This window comes from Falco peregrinus, chromosome 2, assembly GCF_023634155.1.
Source record: "Falco peregrinus isolate bFalPer1 chromosome 2, bFalPer1.pri, whole genome shotgun sequence".
Taxonomy (NCBI): domain Eukaryota; kingdom Metazoa; phylum Chordata; class Aves; order Falconiformes; family Falconidae; genus Falco; species Falco peregrinus.
This window is the reverse complement of record NC_073722.1, coordinates 2408353-2430604: the sequence shown is the minus strand read 5'-3', so window position 1 is coordinate 2430604 and position 22252 is coordinate 2408353.

Below are 22252 nucleotides of genomic sequence, written 5' to 3'. Positions count from 1 at the left end.
TGAAGTCTATACTGACATTGATGATTGAAATGAAGAGGAAAGCAATGTTCTTAGAAAGATATAAATTTAAATTAGTGCATTACATTAACACACTTATTTTTGTTCCGAATAACTGATATTTTTATACTGCAGGCATAATTTACCAACTAGACTGAAGAAATGAAGGCAATGTCCTGAATAACATCATTCTCAGAGTTAAACGTCAGTATCAAAGCAGGGCATTTGAAGACATAAAAGCAAAAGGTAATGACATTATCCTTGAATCTTCATGACTTTCCTAAAGGTGAATGTATTAAATAAGAACTGCTGAAGTGTTGTTGGCACTGTTTTATGCATCCCATCTGTTAGTCATAATATTACATCAGCTAATTAATGCATGTTACCTTGTGTGTAAAACAACATGTACTCTGTTGATTGCAGTCAACATATCAACCCTAAAGAGGTTCTCATGGAGCAGTTTGGGGGTTTTGTGTGTCAGAAAGTTAGAGATTTTCCCCATGAAAAATTCTGTTTCCATTAAAATGTTCAACATTTTAAAATCCATGCATTTTATTTTGAAATTTGCGCAGAAAGCATTTCTTTTTTAAATCATGGCTTTTTGCTTTCTATAACACTATGTCTTAAAAATTTAAAGAATTATGTGATGCTGTTTTGTCTTTATTTTTCTGTGCAGTGCATTTGATCTAGCTGATGGTGTTCTTCCACAATCATGTCATACTATAAATTGTCAAAAATTGTATTATGACATGACAGTAGCAATGGTGCACAACTAATTAAACATAATAGATTCTGTCATTTTTACTTGTTGTTTTTTTTTATTAAATCATGAAGGGCAGCTGCTAGTTAGTACTGAAAAAATATTCTAGACTAAAATGCTGATTCTTTGTGTTTGCAGTGAAACAGCTGAATCAGTTCTAAGTTCCCCTAAGTATCTTGGAATATGTGAAAATGTTTGAGGTGAATATCACATGTCCCTTGTAGCAATTAAGAAAAGTATCTTTGGTTCCTGAGGCAGCAATGTTTTTCATCATTGATGTAAAATTGTACTGATATCAGATCTGTTACTTAGATGAAGTATCATTTTCTTTTGCAGAGGAACAGAAATATGAAGAAACACAAGTTCAAAGATGATGCTCTTTCTGCTAAATCTTGCCTTGTCAACAGTTACTCCCAAGGTAATTCAGTTCTTTTTAAATGATCAGTTTACTAGACACTAAAAGCCCTCTGCAACAGGAGCTGGGCTTTTTTTGGCAAGCCATTTACTTCACCCCTCTTCTTGAATGGATCTAGTAAGATTGTCTTTGATTTATCCAGTGTTTATATGAAACAGTTGTTCACATATAATTATATATAGGTTCTATACCTAACTTTAAAAGGTGGAACTATAAAACATTTCAATATGTCATTTTCACAGGTAGCTGTGTGCATGGAGAATACAGTTTTATGACTAGTGATCTGGCTCATTATTGCTTTCCTTCTTATAGACTTCACTTTTTAAAAGTATTTAATGAAAAATGAGAATTTTTCTGTTTGGTAGAACCAAATCTGACCTTCCTCCTATTTTGAAGGCTATGAATATTTCTGATTATTGCCAACGTAACTTGTATTACCTTTCACATACAAAAATGTAAACATATATAACCCACAACTCCAGAATTATTATGGTGTTCTGGTTTAACCTCAGCCAGCAACTAAACACCACACAGCTGCTTACTCACTCCCTACCATTGGGATGGCAGAGAGAATCAGAAGGGCAGAAGTTCAAAAACTCTTGAGTTGAGAAAAAAAAAGTTTAATAGGTAAAGCAAAAACTGTGAATGCAAGCAAACCAAAATAAGGAATTCTTTCACTGTTTCCTGGGCAGATGTTTAGCCATCTCCAGGAAAGCAGGGCTCCATCATATGTAATGTTTACTTGGCAAAACAAATTCCATAACTGCAAATGTCCCTGTCCCCTTCCTCCTTTTTCCCTGCAGCTTTTATTGTTGAGCGTGATGTCATATGGTATGGAATAACCCTTTGATCAGTTAGGGTCAGCTGTCCCAGCTGTGTCCTGTCCCAGTTTCTTGGGCACCCCCAGACTGCTTGCTGGTGGGGTGGGGTGAAAAGCAGAAAAGACCTTGACACTGTGTAAACACTGCTCAGCGACAGCTAAAGCATCCCTGAGTTATCAACACTGTTTTCAGCCTAAATCCAAAACACAGCAGCATACAAGCTACTATGAAGGAAATTAACTGCGTCAGCCAAAACTAGTACACCCAGTTAAAACCATTAGATTTTTTCTGCCTTTATTACAAGAAACATCATGATGTTACATTTTGTAGATGTATACTTTTTACAGAATCACAGAATGATCTACAAAAAAAAGCTTTTATAATTGTAAATCATGATGACTAAGGTTATGTGAGGCTCTTGGCAGTCAAAAGGAAAAAGGTGCTAGTAATGGAATGCTTCAGATACTTAATTAAAGCCAGGATTTTATGTCATTCTAGATATTGAGTGAAATAGGCATACTGGCCCAGATTTCTATCATCTTTATGTGATGAACATGTTTATCAATTTGCAGAGTTGGTGAGAACATGTCTATACTGGTGCAATGTTCAGCCATCTGTGTAATATTGCCTTAAAGTCTCAGTCTGTCTCTGCCAGTGATTCTGTCTTCTAAATTAACTTCCCCCATCACCTCTGCAATTCTTTTATCTGTTCCTGAAACTATTGGCTGAAAAGAATGGAAAAAAAGATAACCACACTAGGAACTTGCTAGCCATATTTTAATGAATTTATATGAAGCATTTTTGTATTGTAAATGTACAAATGAGCAACTCAGATTCATCAAAAGCAAGCAGATTAGTGACTCATGGGAATGTTCTCACTTTTTGTGTGTGTGTGTGATGGCCTTTTTCTCTCATCTTATACAAATCTTTTCCCCTTTAGAATTAGGACTATAATAATACTTGTTGCTCTTAGATTATGTAAAACTGGTAAGAAATTAGATTGCTTTAGTGTTCTTTGAATATATTAAAAAATATTTTTGCTTGCTTTACTAGAAAGATCTGTTATTAATGATACTGGAGCTCTGTTTTTGATGACTTTCCTATTGGTTATGTGTTCAGTGCAATGCTTTTCCAAAACCTTCTTTGTTAACCTAATTTATTTCATGTTGAAATTCAAGTGTTTACTGGTGAAATAGGTTTTGTAATTTACAATAGATTACTTTTGTGTAAATCTTAATAGAAATAAATTCCTTTGGTTCAACAACAACTATTAAATATGGATAACTCACTTAGGATAAAACCCAGGGTATACACATTCACAATCTTGAACTGTGTAGATTGTGAGTGTGTACTGAAGAAAGAGTTAGCTTTTAAGTCAGAGCCCTCTGTTAGCCCTACAGGTTCACTTCTGTCTGCTTCTGTTTGTGTGCTAGCTCTAATTCTGTCACAACCATATTGTTAATAAATAAGTTTTTATAATCCTGAAGGAGTAGAAGTCTTCTATTTAAAAGCTGTGATTCCTCGAGGAAAAAGAAAACTATTTTTATAGTAAACACTCTTATGTAACTGACACTAATTTTATTGGATATTTTCTACTGTTTGTAAATAAGTTAAACTATTATCAAAAACCTAGCTGTAATTAATTTACTACTGGTAATATGACCATAGTTAACAACAATTGATATTGAAGTATATTAAAGCATAATTTAATTAAGGAAAAGAGTGGCATTCATTATTACCTGTTAATAAAACCTTCAGAACAAGTAAATAATTTATGTAATTAATTAGAGGTAACGATTGAAGAAAACTTGAACTTAGTTATTAGTTCTCAGTTAAATTAGCTGTTTGATGTGGAAGTCTTCAGTATAGTTCTTTGGTCCATACGCAGCACAAAAAAGAAGGGTCTATATATCAAAGGAATGTAGATCTTTGAATATATTGGCCTGAGCATTAGTAGCATTAAGGATCTTTAATTTATGAAAATGTTCCAGTAGGTGCCTAAATAATTATATGTAACTATTTGATTTGTATTTTTTTCTGTTTTGTCTGAAATTGGCTTGGAAGCCGGACCTGTGAAGTATTTCTGCCGCTGTGCATGTCTGTGAACTGCTGCAGCTATCAGCTACCACTGGCACCTGTGAAAGGCAGGAACGTTCAGCACAAGGTCTTCTGCACTCTGCAAGATTAGATGACAGAAAGGGAGATACAGGAATATTATCATTAATAATCCTGCTGACAATTCAGGAGTTTGTAAGCTTTTAACAGCAGAAATTTGGTCAGTCTTATCTTATCAAAGAGCAAATACAATGTCACTGCTGCCTTTTTACCTGACAAATGCAATGTCACTGCCACCTTTTTACCCTAAATCCAGAATTTAAAGAATTCACCTAGGACTTGCAAAATGCAGGCTTAGATTCCTCTGCTCCCTGATCTAGAACCAAATCTGCATGTGGCTTTGACATTAAATTGACTGTCCACGTCTCAGACCATACTATGTTTAACTTGTAGTTCATTACAAGGTAGTTCTTAATTGCTGTTACTTTCATTAGTTGTGGTGTAAAACAGAATTACAGGATCACAGTTACAGAATCACGCACACTCACAGAATGGATGAGGTTGGAAGGGACCCCTGGAGTTCATCTAGTTCAAGCAGGACCACCCAGAGCAAGTTTCCAGGACCATGTCTAGATAGCTTTTAAATATTTCCAAAGGTGGAGCTTCCACAACCTTTCTGGGCAACCTATTCCGAACAAAAAAGTGTTTCCTGATGTTCAGATGGAACCTTCCTTTGCATCCATAGCCTTTTCTCCTGTCAGTACACACCACTGGAAAGGGCCTGGCTTCATCTTCTTTACACCCTCCCTTCAGGTATTTATACACATTGATGAGAACTCCTGGAGCCTTCTCTTCTCTAGACTGAACTTTCCCATCTCTCTCAGCCTCTCCTAATCTGTGGCATGCTCCAGTCCCTTAACCAACTTAGTGGTATTTCGTTGGACTCTGTCTAGTAGCTCTGTGTCCAGGTGTGGCCTCACCAGTGCTGAGTATAGGGGAAGGATCACCTTCCTCATCCTGCTGACAGCATTTCTCCTAATGCGGCCCAGGATAACATTAACCCTTTCTGTCCCAAGGGCACATTGCTGGCTAATGTTCAAATTGTGTCCCCCAGGAGCATCAGGTCCTTTTCTGCATGGTTGGTTTCTGGGTGGTTGGCCCCCAGCATGCACTAGTGTATAGGGTTATTCCTCCTGAGATGCAGGTCTTTGCATTTGCCCTAGAAACTCATGAGGTTCCTGTCAGATAATTTATCCAGTCTGTCAAGGTTGCTTTGTATGGCAGCATGACCCTCTGGTGTATCAGCCAGTCCTCCCAGTTTTGTGTCTTCCACAAACTTGCTGAGGGTACACTTTACCCCATCAGTAATGAAGATGCTGAACAGGATTAGACCCAGTATTGACCCCTGTGGTACCCCGCACCTGGTTGGCCTCAAACTAGACATCATGCTACTGATTATAATCATCTGGGCCCAGTCATTTAGCCAGTTTTAAATCCACCTCACTGTCTGCTCATCCACTCATCCAAGCCATACTTTTTCAGCTTCTTTATAAGGCTCTATGGCAGAGAGCATCAAAAACCTTATTGAAGTTAAGGTAGACGCTAAACACAGCTCTCCCTTTGTCAACTGATTGATTGCATCTGTAAAAATCCAGCAGATTTGATCTGTACAAATGAAATATCTATGGGATCAAAATTGAAAGTTCCATCTATTTAGAATGGCCTTTTGTAGAGGAATGCAGGCAGTGGGTTGATTAGCATTGATAACATGCAGCTGTGGCCTTGCCACGAAGGCAGTGGGTTGATTGACATGGATGATGTGCAGCTGGAGCTCCTTCCGCTAAGTAGTTAAATAGACCTAAGGAGTGTGGGAGGGGTGGTTGGATGGAGGGGGAGCAGTGTGTTCTGACTTCTGGGGGAGGAGAAACAGCATGGGCAGTAGAATCTGACCAACAGTAAAAGCCTTGTTGCAGCCTCTAGTTTGTGCTGCAGCAATGGGTGCCCCATGTGAGGCTGCCTGAGTTGGGCTCTGACTACAACAACTGGCACCCAACGTAGCCAAGACAAGTGGGAAAGCCTGCAACCCGTAATAGACACAGTGAGAGGTCAGCTGTTGGCAACTAATCAATATGAGTGTGTTGTAATATTTGTTGTCCATCTAAATTCAAATTGCATCTGCCTTTCAAATTTCTTGGAGTTTAAAAATAAGAAAATTGTGTAAAGTTAGCTCATTAATGTATAATGCTACATGTCTTCACTAATGTCACCCGTTGTTAGCTACTACAAATATTATTTTTACATTTTCAGTACATAGTCATTCCTGAAATGAGAAGGCTAGCTTCCATATTTGATAAAATATTTATTTCAATAATAGAAAAAAGTGGCCTGTGAATTAAATAATGTTATTTTTCAACAAAATCAGATAAGAAGAAAGTAGTAAAGCCAAATATTAAAAAGGAAACCACCACAAAATAATGTTTTCTTTTTTAAAAGACAATCTTTGGGGTTATCAGCAACTCCGTTCAACTTACCAGCTCTTCAGTTCCAAATCTACAAGCAAAGGACTTGCAACAGCAGGAAATTTTGTTTAATGATACACTTTAAATTTTGATTTAGTATAGACATCAGTATGCACAAAGGAACGTATATCCAAGGGTCCCTAAACTTCAAAATTCACAAATCTAAGTCTAATTTGCACTTTAGAGGAGGCACATGAAGGACTTCAGTCAATACAGTGGGGTTGATTGTGTTTCTGTGTTCAGTATTTGACAGTGTTTTTCTAGTGATTCAGTCATGTATCTCATTTACATGAAGTTTCTCTAAATGTCAGAATTTAGATATGACAATAAGTATGCACTTTGATTAACATGTTAAAAGGCTTTTCTTGACCTTAAATGAATACACTGCTCCAAAATGTAATCAGATCTTTAAACTAGGAGGAAATTGAGGAGGGAAAATACTATAGTGACATCACAGCATGATATGTACAAGCTCAGGGCCAAAATAGTTTGCTGTTCCCCAACATACTGTCTTATAGATCTGGTGTTCATAGTTTTCATTTAAATTAAATAGAAGAGATATTTTGATATGACATTTACCTATCCTTTGGAGAATTCTTGGTATATCTTGATTCACCTGAACTTAATGAAAACAGTCATGCTCTTCCCAAAGCAATGATTTGGAAAAAGTAACTTCTATTTTGGTAATAGTTTAGGTCTCTAAATGTTGAGTACATGTTAATATGTCACATGATTTTGTATCTTGATTTTTCAGATCAAAAATCTTCATTGTCTTTTGGGCTAATGTGACAGTAGGAGGTCCACATCAATATTAAAAGGCAAAATTTTATTTAACACCTTACTGTATTAAGGTGACTGTGATGGGCAGATTATTGTCAAGACAGAACTTTTTTGAGGTTTGTTTTATAAAGCATATACATTCCATGCACAATTAAAGGATGGGCACAATAAGCCAGACTTTATCCTGAATATCAAGTAAGGTATTAAAATAGGTTGTGTTTCCTTGCAATGAGGTTTCAAGAAGGAATAGGAAAGGTTTAGCGTATCCTAACTATCCTAATGATACCTTACTCTGATAAATAATACCAAATTAAAAAAAACCCCACAAACAAAAAGCACCCCCCCCCAAAAAAAAAAACCCAAAACCAAACAAAAAAACCCAAAACAACCCAACCCCCCCAAAAAATAGTGGAATGCAGGCAACTAAATCTAGGGTGTAATTCTGTGCTATTTTTCAAATTTAGAATTCTACAGGAGTCTAATGTCCTCTTTGGGCAAGAAGTGAGAATCATTTCAGTCCTGAAATGATATTGCTGAGCTGAGCAGTTTTATTTTACATTCAGGCCAAAGTTTGATCAGAAAAGCAGGTATTACTTTATTCACATGAACATGGAAGGCTTCAGCTGATGGGTGTTTTGGGAGCATGAACAAGATGCAATGAATACAAGTAGAATGCAAGTGGAAGACAAGAAAAAGGAAATATAATACTACGGCAGCTGCCCCTACAATAACAGCCTCAAGGTAGCATTCTAGGGGAGGATGAACCCATGCAGTGGAAGAAATTGAATGGAGACCTAAATGCTGGACAATAACTCTTGCCATTGAACTAATGAAGTGGTGTGTGTATGGAAATTGGGGATATATGAGATGGAGGAGCTTCCTGTACAGTTGGACAGGAGTAAATTCTTCTGTTCCTAAAAGAAGATCATAGTTGCTTAGCTTCATCAATGAATTCTAGGCAGCAAGTCAGCAAAGGGAAAAATATCATACAATGCATATTATGTATGTGACACCAGCATGAATGAAAAATTAAATTTCTGAATCTGCCTAATTTTGAGGAAAAAAAGCATATTTAGCAAACATGGCTTTTTGTGAATAATTTTAGTATAGTTGCATCCTTATTGTAAATTTCTCATGTGAGGAACAGCTATGGTCATCAGCACAGGTTCAAAAGCAGTTGAAAATCGATGCAAATTAAGTTAGAAGTCAGAACAGTTTAACTGAGGAGGAATAATGAGATCTGATAGGTCAAAGTCCTATTCAATCCATGAAGTTTTTTTTACAGTAGATTTACAGCATTTCATAAAGACTCCTGGGGCACTTCTGTTCTCTTCATTAATCAGAAGTATACCTGCCTCCCACTGTTTGTTCATTGTGTAGCTGTTCAAGTTCAGCTGTTTCCTGCAGGATTTAGTAAGCTTGGTAACACCAGTATTAAAATCATGTTACAACAAATTGGGTAATGCTTTTTTATGGTAAGCTATGACTAATTCAAAATTAATATAAACTAGAACCTGTAAGATTTCCCATGTATTCCAAGAAAATGGGGGAAGGGACCCCAAAGTATTTTCCAGAATTATTGATTTGATTAATGATGAATGATTTAATTGTTTGATCGTTTGTTTTGGTAGACCTGTGTTTGAACAATCAGTACTTATTTTAGAAGGACTTGCTGTAAGTCCATAAATGTAATTTTGAATTGCTGTCTAAATACCTAATTTCCCTGAAGCTGAAAAATTAATAATTAATATTCAAGAATCAGACTGTGCATGGTGATTGGCACTTATTACAGACAACAGGAATTAGAATACGCTGCAGCTGAAAGTCTGAAGTCCCAACAGAACCGACAGTAGTTTCTTAGTCAAAATAATAGGTCATGTGTAATGAAAGATGTAACTGCAGAGCAGGCTCAAGTCACATGGTGAAGAATAGACAGTGGTCTAAAGTTCATTTGCACTCATTCTTGACACAACATTGCTAATGTTACAAAAATTCAAACATGGCATTGATATGTTCAAGACCATGAACTGTACATACTTAGTGCTGTTTCTAAATTCTCCAATTTTTAGATTTTTCCAGATTACTTTTGCCAAATTAAGCTTTTTAAGTGCTTTGCCTCTCCTTAAACAGTTTAATTAAGGAATGTGTGCAACTTTAGTAGAGACATTCATTTTGTGCTGTGTTAAAAATAGAAATTGTTTGATATGCTAAAAGCATGTATTTAAACCTAACTCTGTGTCCACTGTGTATGAATTTTACTGGAAAGCAGTTTGGTTTCAATGACTCTGTATATTTAATGTTAAATATATCTAAATTTTTGTCATAGGTTACCACATCAGTGAACACAACCATTCAGTTAAGTTAGGGATAAACAATTCTTGTTTTACAGAGTTGTCTGATGAGCGATGTAATAGAGGAGAGTTTCACTGTTCCTGTTTCACTACTGGGAAACCAGGGCAGAGAAAATGAAACAATTTATCCCAAGTCACACAGACTTAGGAATAGCCCTAGTGTGTTGCTGTGCACAGTGGCCAAGATACACTCATAATCACTGAGTCACATAATGACTTTTGTTTAAAGTACAACTATCTACATCTTTTGGAGAAGTCTCTATTACATTTCATTATTCTTGGTTTATGTGCTAAATGATTTTTTTAACGTTTCATTTCATGGGAGCTCTATCTCAGTTCAATTACTTAATGCAGTGCAAGGTCCTGGTATTGTATCTTCTGTGAAGAACTAGTTGAATAGTCAGACTGCACTGAATAGGCATGTGGTACGCAGATGTGAACTGGAAGGGGCAACGTTTTAGTTAAGTCCACTGGGATGCAGCCATGCAACTCCTATTAACATTACTGAGAATCAAGCAACTAAATCTCAGTGTGTTGCACTGAAAATGCTCCCTGACGTGTCTGAAGGAATACCATTTTCATATCAAGTACTTACAAATATGCTGGTGCTGCTCCATAAAACCTAACATCCTGGAAAAGGATTCCCAGATCTTTCCTACTTTATAGCAAAGATGATCTCTGGGAATTGTTGATTGAATAACTCCACAGAATGTTGTACATCATTTTTATTGATGAGGAAGTTGTCATCTGTGTAGCCTCAGTATAAAGTTGAATGGGCATGGATTGCTTTAAAGTGTTATATTTTTGATTAACCATCAAATTGTCAGCTAACAGTTGGATTCAGACTGAATTATTTTTTCTTTCTATTGGCTCTATCTGTAAACTTGAAAGACAGAGCCACAGGTTTCTATGGATTCTGGCCAAGTTGCCAGTTGTTCAGATGCTCTATCATAAAAGTTTATCCAGTTCTGTTGAAGACAGCAATGGCAGATTTGCTGGTTTTTAGTTCAGTAGTGATTTGTAGGTGACTGTTAGGCAGTGGAGAGAAGGAATCTAATTTAGGATAGTCTGTTCGACTGAGAAAAAGTTTATTAAGGATGATGAGATTCATAACTGATCTTGTGTCCTCCATTACATACTTTTGAAACATATTTACATAGCATGAAGTATCTACGTAGTGTATTACATGAGACAACGAGTAGTTGATGATTGTATTTACCATGTTTTTAGTCTATTCCATGAGACAATTCTGGAAAAGGAGTATTTACACACTCATTATAGGTTATCAAGTAAAACTACATAACGCATGTATTTCTAACTAGTTACACACCGGATACATTTTTTTTGGAAGCATACAAGACTACAAAATGTCATCCATCCCCCACTGAAAAGTACCACTACAGGATAGATAATTACTGAAACATCTACATTGTAGCTCAGGGAATCATGTTTATGATTTGCTGTGGTTCTGCTGTCAACCCCTGCCTTCTGCTCTTGCACTTTGGAGTATTCAAAGTATTATCTTCATAGTGTATAGCGAATCCTTTACCCTTTATTTGATTGGCCTATATCATTATCATGAAGTTTTAATACTGAAAATTAAAAGCAATTCAGAGCAAACAATTTGATGAATTCCACCTTTCTCTGAGTGATTCATTTCTCAAATTTATTCATTATTCAGAGTGATTCAGTAATTCCTTTAGCAAATAAATCTTGGTGTGTCATTTAATTGTGAATTATGAATATTACAATCAGTTTGTGCTCTAACTTCTGTGCAGCAACACATGTTTTTGACTAACTTAAGCAATTCAGTTTGAATTTCCAACTGTGTTTGATTATAATAGGTGTTAGCGATGTATGCCAGGCAATCAAAATCCAGATATCACATGACTCATGGTAACTAACCAACCCAGCATGAAGGCAAAATACAAATTTGATAATCAGATGTTCAGTTTAAAATTTACTTTCAGCAAATACTCCAGCAATCAAGCCAAAAGTATATGCAGTTAACTATGAACAATTGAGTACTTTCAGAAAGTGATCATAAAAAGATAAACTGAATTTAAAGAACAAATAGTCAAGGATACTTCCTTCAATGATTTTTTGGGATTTGAGTTGCTGACTGCATTGCCAGTCTAATTTTTTTCCTACAGAAATAAGGAATTTAACAAAACATCAGAAATTAAGTAAGGAAATATTTGAACATCATGAAGGGTATCACTGTTCCTGGGATGAGTAGGGGGATTCATTCTTATGTAAATATCCAATATTTAGCTTTTCAAAGCTCTTAAATTATGCAAAGGATGAATTGAGATGATTTATACAACCTCTGCATTCAGATCCTTAGTTTTTAATGGGACTGTATTCAATCAAAATGATTGAACAGTGGATTTCTGATAGATAATTGTATGTTGATATACAGAATTGTAGGGAATTAAACTATTTATAATAGCCATTCTTGATAATGTATTAAATCTTGCTCATGGAATTCCTGAAGCATATCTCCAAATTGTTTTCAGAAGTACTGATTATTTTTTTCTGCAACTTTAATATCCACTTGATTTGCATCTCATACAGAATACTTATTCATATTACACTCAAAAATACAAATCTAGTGAGTTGATTAATATTGCAATATTAATGCAGCATATCATTGGTCTTTCTGGCATTTCATCAGTGATTTATGAGACAACAGATCCCTCTTCTCTGGGTATAACTCCAACAGAGCAAATACTTTGGAAGATGAGCTTAAATAAAGCTAGCTTTTGATATGTTTATTTCCATGCCATTCTCTGCTTAACTATACTCCTTTTTCCTTATGTACTCTTTCATCAAATGGTATTAGTCATAAAGAGCTATATGAATTTTAAGTTCTATTTCAGCACAGATGAAGCTCCCAAGAAAGGAAAGAATTATCCACTGTAAGTAATAAAATAAATTAGAAAAAAAAAAAAAAAAAAACCAACCAAACAGAACAAAATACCCCATGTGATATAAACAAGCATCGGAATTTGTCCTAAAAGTCTAGGAAAAGTTCAATTTTCCCAATTACAATACTGCAAAATTTGGGGGTTAAAAAGTGTATATTTTGAAGATGGTGGCAGTTCTGTGCTATCTTTCACTTCTTTGTTTAGATTTGTTGCTACTTTGACATCACTGAGCAAAGAAGCTAGAGCCTAGCCTTCATCCAGTTAGTGTGAGTGACAAAGTGAATCAATAAAAGCACAGTTAGAGGTACATGATTATTCTATTTTTAATGGTGATTATTGTGTCTGTGAATGAAGGACACATGATTTTATGTCAGTTCAAGGTATAAACTATTTTATGGTCTGTAACAAATTTAGTCTGGTATTTCCAGTTTAGGAAACTGCTTTCAACAGCTTTTACATTTTCAGATATTTAATCATTTGGATAGATACATTTTATCAAAGTTTGACCAAAATATTATTTTTTCAGGAAAAGCTTGATGAGAGAAAATATTTTTTAGTCCACCTTAAATCCTTGCAATCATTTTTTAAAAGACACTGCTGCCATGGTACTATAAATTAAGGATTTGAAACTTGGCATTCAGGGACTGAATAAAAATTAAGTGTGTTTACCAAGGGTGCGAGTTTTGCTGTTCATTTGTTCTGTCAAATTATGTTACTTAGTAGAGTTTCTGGACTCTACTGCTTTGAAGTTGTCAAACTAAGAAACAGCTCTTCTCTGGATGACTCCAGTCAAGGACTGAACAGGTTTTTGACATTTTCTGGCTGCTTTAGAGTCAAGTAAAAGTTCAAAAGATATATTGAGGACTGAGAAGCAGTTTCTGCTGATCACTACACGTGCTGTTGTAGGTGGTATAGAGGAATAGGTACTGGCCTGGCTGAAGGACGAACTGAGTGAAGTAGAGACCTTCTGAGGAAAATAGTTTGTGGCTATTTAAGACTGTGTTGTGATACATATGCACAAGAGAAGAAGGAATATAAAGCAAGATAAAATTAGTCTCAGCAGGGCACATCAAAAAGGAGTTGAGTTGCTTGCTAAGATTTCAAATATTAGCAATATTTATGAAAGCTGAATGCTGGCCTGAGTGGTGAATAGGTCTCAATGTGTCATAAAAAGTTCATCCAAGAACGGTAAGGTCATTCCAGAAAAGTTAGATTAATTCTGTGACTTAATGAGAGCAGATAAAAGGTGTTTCAACCACTGATGAAAGATATGTCTGAGGATTTTTTCCCAAAATCATGTGTCAGTATAAGGAACTGCTAAATTTAATAGAAAATATTTTTTCATTTCTCTTTTAATTTACATTATTGGAAAAAATACAATAGTACTTTTAAGAGAAGATGTGACAGAAATCTGTAAAATCATGAAATGCATGACGAGACCAAATAGAGAATAATTATTTGCTATTTTTCAGACTGCTAGAACTAGGATATTAGGTAATATGAAAAGTAGCTGGTTTAGAACAGAATAAATAACTTTTTATACAATACATAACTGCAGACTCAGTGGAACTGCAGAATGCAATTCCACTTGAGTAATAAAGTCTATGCAGTAGTCTTCACATACATGTTCCAGGTTTAGGACGTGTGTAATACAGAAATGCACAAGAATGACAGTTTTAAAAAAACTTCAGTGTATGAAATACACAACAGAAAACAATGGTCCAGGCAAATCTAGCTTTTTCTTATGTAGAGAGGTATGACCTTAACACTGCTTACTTATGGACAGTTCAGTTGGTGGTAGAAATAAATTGTATCATTCTGTTTCCCTTGATTATGTACTCCCTTTGTAAGTGGGTATTTTTCATTGACCTAAAAAAAAAATGTAACAATAATGTTTTCAAACTATAAATATTGATTGAGCAGCAGTATGTTTTTATTTGAATATTTGAGAAACTTCTCAAACATGGAATAAAAACTAACATTCTGAAAAAATAAGTTCTTCTAATTATTCCCCTAAGGGTAGTCTATGCAGGATTTTAATCTCTTATTAAATGACATGTTTTTCTAGAATAATTTCATTTTTATTTGGTCTGGAAGACACTGAAGTTCTGACATGAATCTTAGTCACAGTGAACAATGCATGTATGCACAAATTACAGCTCAGTAGGAATGGAGTTAGACCAACTACAAAGTTGCTTACTGTACAATAGTAGCAAGTAATTAGCATAAAAGTATCCTGTTACAATCCAGAAATATATCCAGGCATCTCAAAATATCTGGGTGCCCATTATCTAACATTTAGTACAAACCACAGAGGCACCAGTTGCCTGGAGCAAATTATAATCCTAACTGAGCCACAGACTGTAAGCTTTGACAAGATGTTTGACCTCCTTGTTCTTCAGCCAGCCCAGCTGTGAAATTGATAAAAGCAATTATGTAAAACTAGACCCCACTGGAAAACAAATCTGACACTGGTTTGGACAACAAATACGGACAAATAAATGGCAAACACATCAGGGTCATCACATTCTGTTGTGCTTTATACTTGGATAACAGAAGCTAAATCTAAATAGTTGATTAATCACATATTCCTAGGTAAAGAAAATGAAAAAATTGGAAATAACACTGATATGTAATGATATTCCACCCAGGAGATGTTGTATAATTTCAGTATTTTTTAAATAAGATATGGAATAGGTCTGTGTAAGTCAACTGAATTTTTGCTGCTCACAATTATCCTGCTGTGAGGGATACTGTTACTTTTATAACTGTGCACTCTTAAAAGCAACATCATTAGTAATAGTTTTTTCTAACTTGTAAATATTACCCAATGGTAAATAAGAAAGTATTCTAAAAGGTAAGTTAAAGATTGTTTAACTTCCATATTTCTCTCAACTTGAACAATGAGAATTTCTTAACAACCATTCAAGTCTAATAGCATTTTTATTATTATGATGATTTGGAGACGCTAAATTCAGATCTCGTACCGGATTTTAGCACACTGCTACTCACTGACTTAAATATCCATGTTTTGGATGCTTGTTACTATATCTGGCGTATGTATTTATCCAATGTGACAATTTAATCTGAAGAAACACTTTTACAGCTGCATTCTAGAATATATGGAAGCCATATAATTTGAATAAGCCATGTGATTATACTAATATCTTAATGATTTGTTAAAGCTAGATAAAAGCAGCATGTAGTGTGTAGACAGTGATAACTGTTTTAATTTTCAATAGCATTCAGAAGTTCTGCATCTGTTGAGGATACATTAATTGATGTCCCGTCATTGACTGAGGGATAAAAGAACATAGCAGACACCAGCACTAGCATCAGTTGATTCACATGCTATTACTTTTTTGTGAATGGGTGATGAAAGGCTTTTTATAAACATGAATAGTAAACAAAAGCTGACATTTACGCTCTACATAGGAAATATGTCATCCAATGTTACATAAATAGGAAACAATATAAATTCCACAAAGTAGTTTAGCAAAGTCTACATATTTTCTTGAAACTGATAACTGTATTACACACTATCTCTACTTGTTCCTCCTGTTAATTCAGGACTTTTCATTGTTCCCTCCTCAAGAAAGGGTAGTACTTCCATGCTATACTCTAATGTGTCACAAAGATTTGACTTTCAAAAGCAAAAGGTTCTAATTTCCTTGCAGACATTTCTAAATAATTGATTACAAGCACAATCACTGTAATCTGAATTACTGCTGCTATAGAAGGAAACTTTTAAAACGCTACTGTATATAATTTATTGCTGTCTGCTAATGTCGCTATTTCATCATTAAAACTTTTTATAAAAGTCACAAATTCAGTAAAATATATCTTCCATACTTCAACTAAGAAAAAAATCTTGCATGTTATATACATTGCAATGCTATGCAGGCATATCTGACTTTAAAAATAGTAATTATTATTCTGCCTGGTTAAAATAGTTCAGTGTAGGTTGTAACGGACTGTCTCAAATCACCCATATATTAACCAGAGTTTTAGAATTAATTATGTATGTTTCTTCAGCTGTGGTGCTAAACAATTTTTCTAGACTGCTTGGGTACACTGCCACACACCAAAACTAGTACATCCTGGTCAGTATGTTGAGAACATAAGTCATCAGCACTTCTTGTTGCTCTATTATGTAACTTGAAAGATAATGCCATTGACTTCAGTCCAGAAGTCCACATTGTTCAGCACTGAAATGAAGTCATATGAAAACTGAATTGTGAGAGATATTTTCCACAGAAAGTACTTATTAGATTGTCCATTTGTACTTCCCAAAAAAGCAGCTGGGTGGAGGGAGGGAGGTAGTCTTTAATCCCACTTTGTATCCAAAACAGAAGAAACTCCTCCAAAAGCCCAGGAGTAATGTAATTATATCCTAACTAATTAGCTTTTGTCATTCATAGCTTCAGCAAATGACAGGAAAGATATTGAGACTGTTCAGTTGAAAGCTTGAAACTGGCACAAGGTTATAGAGAAGGAGCATTTTCTTTTTCCTGTCCTATACATGGAATTTTAGATTTCTGTTAATGTACAGAAAAGCTTTATAATACAGTTTCTTGCTAAGCTTTTTCTAGTGTCAGAGGAATTACCTTTAAATGTGCCCTTTTTGATGGGTAATGCTTAAGTCTCCAGAGATAATTTTTAAACACGGCCTTTCAGTCCCTAAGCTGAGACAGTTGCCAAATATCTCTTCCTCACCAACTGCTGTTCTTTGGTCATATATCAGTAAAGAGGGGTTTCTGATCTTTTTAAATATCTGGAACAAAAATCTGGCAACAAAGCATTCTAGTCTAAAGAATATTGTTGGGATTTTTTGTGTATCTTTGGTAAAGATGACAAACTCAATCTTAGGCTCAGCTGCTACCATAACTGGAAGAAGTTCTGGTACATATCTGAATCAGAGTCTGAATTTTTAGTTTGAGCTCACCTCTCCTGCAGTACCTTCCTAAAGAATCGTAACAAGTATTTTGTTATTGTTCAAATAACAGACATTTTCCTCTCTTCATTGTTTTAGTATATCAAAATGACTACAGTCGTTATGCCCTGATGCACATTTTAATCCAGTTATTCACTAAATATGTAATATGTTGGTCTGGAAGGAACTCAAAAGCAAGGCAGCACTTCTGTGTGGGCGGAGGCTTGGGAAGGTAAACTTTCTCAGATAAAATGCTTACTAAAGTAGCAATAAATCTATCATTACTTCCGGAACATAGCGTTCAATTCATACTGTTGTGTTAAGGGTAATTATGAGTTTAAATGGTACAAGCTCTTGCCCTGTATCAAATTATTTTTACACAGAAGCTCTCATAATTTCAATACTTGTCTTCATATTTTTTCAGGTCTTTCTATTTGTAGAACCCCAGCAAAGATTAAAGAGTAAGGTTTCATTAAAGGCATTGCAAAAATCCATGTTACCTTCAAATTGATAAGTAAGAATAGACGATGCAACTGTACACCCTGGTTTTTTTGCATTATCTCATCACAGAAATTTCTAATACATTTGTAAATTTAATGTCTCTCCATTCAGAAAAGAAAGCCTTCCATGGGATTTATCAGCCATGCTAGAGAGGGTGTCTTTACATATCAGAAAGGAATTGTGCTTAAGTGTTAAAATAGCACTCATAGGTGGTACACTCTTTGTGTACTTGCCAATGAACCAGGATGCTGTGTTTATCACCTTGAATGTTTACTTCTGGTTTCAAGCTTCATTTGCACCGGTATGCAGCTGGCATAGTCAACATGCTGACACTTTGAAGCTTGACTGAACTGCTTGAATTTTATGGAAAGAGCTTTGAGTTTCTTGTCATTTTCCTTTCTTGAAGTTTTCCTTGAAGGAACAGATTAAATATAACAAAACCAAACCTCTTCGGAAAAGTCTCTTTCCAGTCTTGGCTACCCCTAGCAAATCAGGTGAGCACAGAATGCTAACTGTAGTGCCTCCCAATTATTTTTAGAATTAATGAGGGGAAAAAAAAGTATAGATTTTTTGAGTTTAATTTCCTTGTCTCATCCAGTTCATAGGAGACTAATCAGTGCATGTATGCGGTTCCTGTATTATAATGGAGGTTGGGAGTATGCATCACCTGCAGAAGAAACAACTTCCTGCAGAAGTGTCTGGCTTAAATCCTTTTGGTTTACACTTTGCTGCAAGCATGTACACATTTCTGTACGTGCTGTGAGAGCTACCTCTCTACCTTTAAGCCCTTTACTTGTCAAAAAAGTAGGAGGGGGTGGGGGTGGAGATTTTCACAAAGGTGAATGTGTATAGAAAGAATGTGAATCAATATAAGACCTGGAGCAGGGTTGTTGTAACAGCACGTTTTCCTAACATTTGGGAGAACGGCTGCGTGTGTGTGAATGAACTTTGGATAATGGGCTTCAAACAAGTAACGACTGACTGCATGGCAATCAAAAGAACATGTTAGAAGCAGCATACATTTGCCCTGACTTTTGCCCTGATCTTTGGGTAACTGGTAGCATAGTTCTATGTCTGTGGTGAGAAATAGTATCTAGCTAATTTGCAAGTACAAAATTCATGTGGTACTGGTAATGTGATATTGTGCCTGCCAATTATGCAGCAAAAATGTGCATACTTTCAGTATGCTTCAGGTTTTTTTAGTGTACTTTTACCATCACAGTAGGCACAGGTAAACTCAAACAGTAAGAGTGAAAATGATAATTCTCAGTTTCCAATATGATAAATAACAGAACTGGCCATCCTTATAATTATTTAAACCTTTTAAAGTACATTTATGTGCATAGACACTTATCTATGAAATTTTGTTGAATAGCAGGGAGTTGTCATTAATTCATGTTAACAATAGGAATAATACATAATGACAAATATTTAAGGCAAGAAGAAGAATAAAGATCAGTTAAAAATAAATTTAGGTTCCAAGTATTTGAATTCAATTTGACTTAATTTACATAAATATTTGGAGGTCACTCACACATGAAAGGACATACTTATTTGTGTATGCAAGTATATTTCATGAATAAATATGCAAAGAAAAAGTTATTGGAACTAAAATTAAAACTAGCCAGTGAGAAGAATAAACTTCTAGGTTTTTAGAAGAATAAACTGTTAAGCTAAATAATGCATAATAAATATTCAATTACTCCTAAAAGTGAATAGTTCTTGAGATCAGTCAGAAGCTGTGTCAATTGTAGACTGACATTTGTCTCAGTAAAACATTAGTCAATAATGATAAATGTTGAACAAAGTTAAAAAAATCCTCCAACAGCTTATTCACTATTGCAGAATGTCTGGGAACAAGAAGCTGAATTTGCATTGCAAGAGTTCCATCAGCTGTATGATTGACAAAAAATGGATATTGGAACGGGGAAATAAATTGTTTCACCCATTTATGAAAATTCCTTTTAGAAACCAATTCATTAAAGTAAAATCTAAACATTTTATTCTGAATAATTCTCAATGAAGTTATGTTAATTACATACAGTTTCATAGAACAATAATTGTTTACAGTGCTTCAGAGAAATTAATTGCTTTTCAAAAGTGTATTTTCTGATGAATCAATCTGATCAGATTAGCTGGCTTTTTCTTTCTCCTCTGGATTTTCCTTACATTGCCTGTATATTTCTAAATTATGGCTGAAGGTTTGCAACATACTTTTGCCAAAGCCTCATGTGGAAAGTAAACTCGAATGTTAATCTTCATGTATATAAAGATGCAGAATCCATGATCTGTTGTTTTTTTGGGTTTTTTCTTTTAGCGTAATACAACTCTTAATATATGTGATCCAGTATAACTGTGCCCTTAGATACCTTTCTACTGAACTGTTACTTCCCATTTTTTACTCCAAAAATTTTTTGTTTCTGAGAGAATGCATTTTAGTAGGATGTGGTTTTTTTATATAATATAGTTTTCTTTCTGACGATTTCACAAGCTCATTAAGAAACTGAATTAAACACTGCTCTCCAAATTGCTTAGCAGAATCTGTTGATGTTATAAATGCAGGTTTCAACTTCGTTGTTATAAATGTATTAAATAATTTTGGATATTACAAATCCAAGGCTAAAGTTTGTGGTAGTCCCACTGATTTATTAATAGTTTGAGACACATTTACTAATAATGCATTTTCAGCTCTTATGTAGTCATTCAACCTTTTAAAAGTTATTTGATCTAGATCACATTTTTATTCATTCTTATGGCAATTCTATGTCAGATTGTATTACACTGATGTTAACAAAGCTGTTTTAATCAGATTTGTTATTCCTCTGCTCCCATAAGCCAATAACCTCACAAAAAGAGAAATTAGGTCAATACAATTTTAAAGTTTGTTGAATGATTCTTATCATCTCATTGTCTGCTAGATGCTTACAGATTGTTTAGAAATTTGCTATAGTATATTTGTGTGCATTAAGCTAGTCTGATAATTTTTTGCAAATCAATGTTTTCTTTATGTCCTCCTCCAGACCTTTATCTTCTAAAATGTGTGGCAAATATGGAGAATCTAATTTGTATTATTTAGAGCTAAAATATATAGCAATACAAAATTAACCCTGCCTTCTTCTTTCACCTATTTCACTCTGGGAATAGTCACCAGCAGTTTTCTGCACCCTCTACACCTATACCTTTCATGTAAAGTGTAATTACACTGAAAGGTGAAGGATTGTTAGAAAAGATAGACATAGCTGTGGTTGTAAAATAAGCAGATGTGGATGTTGTTTTTCCATTCCATGTGATATAGCAACACAGAGGGATCCATACTATTACTTCAGAAGTAAGGTTTATATGTAATCAGAAATAAATGTCCTTTAATGTTCAAATTTTAAGTAGAGAGCTGAGATACAGCAGTTGTCTGTAGGTCTTGTAAAAATAAAATTACTGAGTAGGAGTGGTTGTAGGAAAGGCAAAGATACAGCATACGTAGCAAATAAGAAATTATTTTGTGGGAGTATCATTGACAGTGTCTGAATATCTCTCATGCAGCACAGGTTACTTGAATCCTAAATTTACTCTGCCAGAGAGAAGTGTGGGACTTAATCTTACAAATTGACTTGAACTCCTCCTGTATAATATGAATTGCTTAAAAATTTAGAATGGGTCATGGGTTCATATTTAGAACAGGCTGAGTCATTACCCTTAGGATAGCTTGGGTCCCAAAAGCTTTGAGTTCAGAATACCTAGAGGTCTCTGTTTCTTGATTCCTGGAGATTTCAGCATGGCTAAAAATTCCAGAAGAAAAAGTTATTCCACACACTATTTGAACTCTGTATTAAAATTGGGGTTTATGACTTAAAAATCTCCAGGAAGAACAGCAAGATAAATAGAATCTCAGTTGGGACTACAGTGCAATTCTCATAGAATCCAGTATTTTCTCCACAGAAACAAACCATTGTTGTAAGATTATTATGTGTTCCTAGTAACTTCTGTACTTAGTGTTACAATAGAATAGAGAAAGCAGTCATGCTATAACATGTCTGGAAAAAAAGGTGGTGATGCAGCCACCAAAAATGTCTGAAATCTATGTCCTAAAAATCTGACGGTTTTACTTGCTGGCTGTAGAGATTTAAAAGATAGCAAACAGAAAATTAAGTCTTCTTTTCTTTCCTTAGGAAACATAGCTGCAACTGAGAAATATT